The sequence below is a fragment of the Procambarus clarkii genome, chromosome 56, assembly GCF_040958095.1.
Source record: "Procambarus clarkii isolate CNS0578487 chromosome 56, FALCON_Pclarkii_2.0, whole genome shotgun sequence".
NCBI classification, from domain to species: domain Eukaryota; kingdom Metazoa; phylum Arthropoda; class Malacostraca; order Decapoda; family Cambaridae; genus Procambarus; species Procambarus clarkii.
The window spans coordinates 26309100-26316087 of record NC_091205.1 but is presented as its reverse complement, the minus strand read 5'-3'; positions in this window follow the sequence as shown (position 1 = coordinate 26316087).

Genomic DNA, 6988 nt, shown 5'->3' with positions numbered 1-6988 from the left:
TCGCCAAAGTGACGTACTGTCCCGTTTTCTGATTTGGGTCCTCTGGTAGGTTCGGAGAGGACACCTTAAATTGACCTTTTCTTGACGTTGGGAACCTTAGGAGGACGGGCTGAGTTAAGTACTATACATATGACCATATAAGTACCATTCTCATGCCCATATAAGTACCATACATGTAACAATATATGTACCATACACATGACCATAAAATGGCCATATAAGTATTATACATAGGCTCGTGTAAGTACCATTGATATGCCCATATAAGTATCATACATATGCTCTTCTAAGTACCATAGATATGTCCTTGTAAGTATCATGTATGTGTCTTTATAAGTACCATACATATGCCTTTATAAGTACCATACATATGCCAATAAAAGTATCATATATGTCTTTATAAAATTAGTATTTTTCATGTCTTTATATGTGCTATACATATGTCTGTATAAGGACCTTCATATGTCTTTATAAGTACCATATGATGTCATTATAAGTACCATACATATGCCATTATAAGTGCCATACATATGCCATTATAAGTACCATACATATGCCATTATAAGTGCCGTACATATGCCATTATAAGTGCCATACATATGCCATTATAAGTACCATACATATGCCATTATAAGTGCCATACATATGCCATTACAAGTATCATACATGTCTTTATAAGAATCATACGTGTCTTTATAAGTACTGTACTTATGACTTTATAAGTACCATACATATTCCATTATAGGTACCATACATTTGCTATTATAAGTACCACACATATGGCATTATAAGTACCATATATTTCCTATGATAAGTACCACACCTAAACCATTATAAGCACGATACATATGCTGTTATAAGTACCATACATATGCTGTTATAAGTACCATACATATGCTGTTATAAGTACCATACATATGCCCATATAAGTACCATACGTATGCCCATATAAGTGCTATTCAAAATACTCTCTAAGTGAAGGAATATTGTAGAAATTACTTAATTTTCATTACCCATTTTTTATTCAGCACTTTATTATTATTATTACATGTTTTTCAACAAATTTTTCTTAATAATATGTTGAGAAAACACGATGAAATTTCTGATATTTGAGATGGCCGTATCTCGGTAAATATGAGTGTAAAGGCCTTAATATTGAAAATTAGCAAAGAAAGCCTTTACAGAAAGAAATGTAAATTGCTGTGGTAAACACAATGGTACCATTTTCAAAGCGATTCTATGGCTAGTTTTGATTTTGAGTTTTGAGAAAAATGACGATTTCGCCCGGGCTGCGATTCTTTCCTGGCAAACGGCTGTGTGGCAGAAAATGTTAGCTGGTCGCGAAAGATCCGATTATAAGTACCATATATTTCCTATTATAAGTACCACACATATGCATTATAAACACCATACATATGCCATATAAGTACCATACATATGCCATTATAAGTACTATATGCCAAATTAAGTACCATACATATGCCCATATAAGTACCATTCAAAATAATCTCTAAGCAAAGGAATAATATAGAAATTGCTTTATTTTTATTACCCATTTTTTATTGAGCTAGATTATTTTTATTATTACATGTTTTTCAACTCATTTTTCTTAATAATATGTTGAGAAAACACGATGAAATTTTTGATATTTGAGATGGCTGTATCTCGGTAAATATGGGTGTAAAGGCCTTAATATTGAAAATTAGCAAAGAAAGCCTTTACAGAAAGAAATATAAATTGCTGTGGTAAACACAATGGTACCATTTTCAAAGCGATTCTATGGCTAGTTTTGATTTTGAGTTTTGAGAAAAATGACGATTTCGCCCGGGCTGCGATTCTTTCCTGGCAAAAGGCTGTGTGGCAGAAAATGTAAGCTGGTCGCCAAAGTGACAGTACTGTCCCGTTTTCTGATTTGGGTCCTCTGGTAGGTTAGGAGAGGACACCTTAAATTGACCTTTTCTTGACGTTGGGAACCTTAGGAGGACGGGCTGAGTTAAGTACTATACATATGACCATATAAGTACCATTCTCATGCCCATATAAGTACCATACACGTAACAATATATGTACCATACACATGACCATAAAATGGCCATATAAGTATTATACATAGGCTCGTGTAAGTACCATTGATATGCCCATATAAGTATCATACATATGCTCTTCTAAGTACCATAGATATGTCCTTGTAAGTATCATGTATGTGTCTTTATAAGTACCATACATATGCCTTTATAAGTACCATACATATGCCAATAAAAGTATCATATATGTCTTTATAAAATTAGTATTTTTCATGTCTTTATATGTGCTATACATATGTCTGTATAAGGACCTTCATATGTCTTTATAAGTACCATATGATGTCATTATAAGTACCATACATATGCCATTATAAGTGCCATACATATGCCATTATAAGTACCATACATATGCCATTATAAGTGCCGTACATATGCCATTATAAGTGCCATACATATGCCATTACAAGTATCATACATGTCTTTATAAGAATCATACGTGTCTTTATAAGTACTGTACTTATGACTTTATAAGTACCATACATATTCCATTATAGGTACCATACATTTGCTATTATAAGTACCACACATATGGCATTATAAGTACCATATATTTCCTATGATAAGTACCACACCTAAACCATTATAAGCACGATACATATGCTGTTATAAGTACCATACATATGCTGTTATAAGTACCATACATATGCTGTTATAAGTACCATACATATGCCCATATAAGTACCATACGTATGCCCATATAAGTGCTATTCAAAATACTCTCTAAGTGAAGGAATATTGTAGAAATTACTTAATTTTCATTACCCATTTTTTATTCAGCACTTTATTATTATTATTACATGTTTTTCAACAAATTTTTCTTAATAATATGTTGAGAAAACACGATGAAATTTCTGATATTTGAGATGGCCGTATCTCGGTAAATATGAGTGTAAAGGCCTTAATATTGAAAATTAGCAAAGAAAGCCTTTACAGAAAGAAATGTAAATTGCTGTGGTAAACACAATGGTACCATTTTCAAAGCGATTCTATGGCTAGTTTTGATTTTGAGTTTTGAGAAAAATGACGATTTCGCCCGGGCTGCGATTCTTTCCTGGCAAACGGCTGTGTGGCAGAAAATGTTAGCTGGTCGCGAAAGATCCGATTATAAGTACCATATATTTCCTATTATAAGTACCACACATATGCATTATAAACACCATACATATGCCATATAAGTACCATACATATGCCATTATAAGTACTATATGCCAAATTAAGTACCATACATATGCCCATATAAGTACCATTCAAAATAATCTCTAAGCAAAGGAATAATATAGAAATTGCTTTATTTTTATTACCCATTTTTATTGAGCTAGATTATTTTTATTATTACATGTTTTTCAACTCATTTTTCTTAATAATATGTTGAGAAAACACGATGAAATTTTTGATATTTGAGATGGCTGTATCTCGGTAAATATGCGTGTAAAGGCCTTAATATTGAAAATTAGCAAAGAAAGCCTTTACAGAAAGAAATATAAATTGCTGTGGTAAACACAATGGTACCATTTTCAAAGCGATTCTATGGCTAGTTTTGATTTTGAGTTTTGAGAAAAATGACGATTTCGCCCGGGCTGCGATTCTCTCCTGGCAAAAGGCTGTGTGGCAGAAAATGTAAGCTGGTCGCCAAAGTGACATACTGTCCCGTTTTCTGATTTGGGTCCTCTGGTAGGTTAGGAGAGGACACCTTAAATTGACCTTTTCTTGACGTTGGGAACCTTAGGAGGACGGGCTGAGTTAAGTACTATACATATGACCATATAAGTACCATTCTCATGCCCATATAAGTACCATACACGTAACAATATATGTACCATACACATGACCATAAAATGGCCATATAAGTATTATACATAGGCTCGTGTAAGTACCATTGATATGCCCATATAAGTATCATACATATGCTCTTCTAAGTACCATAGATATGTCCTTGTAAGTATCATGTATGTGTCTTTATAAGTACCATACATATGCCTTTATAAGTACCATACATATGCCAATAAAAGTATCATATATGTCTTTATAAAATTAGTATTTTTCATGTCTTTATATGTGCTATACATATGTCTGTATAAGGACCTTCATATGTCTTTATAAGTACCATATGATGTCATTATAAGTACCATACATATGCCATTATAAGTGCCATACATATGCCATTATAAGTACCATACATATGCCATTATAAGTGCCGTACATATGCCATTATAAGTGCCATACATATGCCATTATAAGTACCATACATATGCCATTATAAGTGCCATACATATGCCATTACAAGTATCATACATGTCTTTATAAGAATCATACGTGTCTTTATAAGTACTGTACTTATGACTTTATAAGTACCATACATATTCCATTATAGGTACCATACATTTGCTATTATAAGTACCACACATATGGCATTATAAGTACCATATATTTCCTATGATAAGTACCACACCTAAACCATTATAAGCACGATACATATGCTGTTATAAGTACCATACATATGCTGTTATAAGTACCATACATATGCTGTTATAAGTACCATACATATGCCCATATAAGTACCATACGTATGCCCATATAAGTGCTATTCAAAATACTCTCTAAGTGAAGGAATATTGTAGAAATTACTTAATTTTCATTACCCATTTTTTATTCAGCACTTTATTATTATTATTACATGTTTTTCAACAAATTTTTCTTAATAATATGTTGAGAAAACACGATGAAATTTCTGATATTTGAGATGGCCGTATCTCGGTAAATATGAGTGTAAAGGCCTTAATATTGAAAATTAGCAAAGAAAGCCTTTACAGAAAGAAATGTAAATTGCTGTGGTAAACACAATGGTACCATTTTCAAAGCGATTCTATGGCTAGTTTTGATTTTGAGTTTTGAGAAAAATGACGATTTCGCCCGGGCTGCGATTCTTTCCTGGCAAACGGCTGTGTGGCAGAAAATGTTAGCTGGTCGCGAAAGATCCGATTATAAGTACCATATATTTCCTATTATAAGTACCACACATATGCATTATAAACACCATACATATGCCATATAAGTACCATACATATGCCATTATAAGTACTATATGCCAAATTAAGTACCATACATATGCCCATATAAGTACCATTCAAAATAATCTCTAAGCAAAGGAATAATATAGAAATTGCTTTATTTTTATTACCCATTTTTATTGAGCTAGATATTTTTATTATTACATGTTTTTCAACTCATTTTTCTTAATAATATGTTGAGAAAACACGATGAAATTTTTGATATTTGAGATGGCTGTATCTCGGTAAATATGCGTGTAAAGGCCTTAATATTGAAAATTAGCAAAGAAAGCCTTTACAGAAAGAAATATAAATTGCTGTGGTAAACACAATGGTACCATTTTCAAAGCGATTCTATGGCTAGTTTTGATTTTGAGTTTTGAGAAAAATGACGATTTCGCCCGGGCTGCGATTCTCTCCTGGCAAAAGGCTGTGTGGCAGAAAATGTAAGCTGGTCGCCAAAGTGACATACTGTCCCGTTTTCTGATTTGGGTCCTCTGGTAGGTTAGGAGAGGACACCTTAAATTGACCTTTTCTTGACGTTGGGAACCTTAGGAGGACGGGCTGAGTTAAGTACTATACATATGACCATATAAGTACCATTCTCATGCCCATATAAGTACCATACACGTAACAATATATGTACCATACACATGACCATAAAATGGCCATATAAGTATTATACATAGGCTCGTGTAAGTACCATTGATATGCCCATATAAGTATCATACATATGCTCTTCTAAGTACCATAGATATGTCCTTGTAAGTATCATGTATGTGTCTTTATAAGTACCATACATATGCCTTTATAAGTACCATACATATGCCAATAAAAGTATCATATATGTCTTTATAAAATTAGTATTTTTCATGTCTTTATATGTGCTATACATATGTCTGTATAAGGACCTTCATATGTCTTTATAAGTACCATATGATGTCATTATAAGTACCATACATATGCCATTATAAGTGCCATACATATGCCATTATAAGTACCATACATATGCCATTATAAGTGCCGTACATATGCCATTATAAGTGCCATACATATGCCATTATAAGTACCATACATATGCCATTATAAGTGCCATACATATGCCATTACAAGTATCATACATGTCTTTATAAGAATCATACGTGTCTTTATAAGTACTGTACTTATGACTTTATAAGTACCATACATATTCCATTATAGGTACCATACATTTGCTATTATAAGTACCACACATATGGCATTATAAGTACCATATATTTCCTATGATAAGTACCACACCTAAACCATTATAAGCACGATACATATGCTGTTATAAGTACCATACATATGCTGTTATAAGTACCATACATATGCTGTTATAAGTACCATACATATGCCCATATAAGTACCATACGTATGCCCATATAAGTGCTATTCAAAATACTCTCTAAGTGAAGGAATATTGTAGAAATTACTTAATTTTCATTACCCATTTTTTATTCAGCACTTTATTATTATTATTACATGTTTTTCAACAAATTTTTCTTAATAATATGTTGAGAAAACACGATGAAATTTCTGATATTTGAGATGGCCGTATCTCGGTAAATATGAGTGTAAAGGCCTTAATATTGAAAATTAGCAAAGAAAGCCTTTACAGAAAGAAATGTAAATTGCTGTGGTAAACACAATGGTACCATTTTCAAAGCGATTCTATGGCTAGTTTTGATTTTGAGTTTTGAGAAAAATGACGATTTCGCCCGGGCTGCGATTCTTTCCTGGCAAACGGCTGTGTGGCAGAAAATGTTAGCTGGTCGCGAAAGATCCGATTATAAGTACCATATATTTCCTATTATAAGTACTACACCTATGCATTAT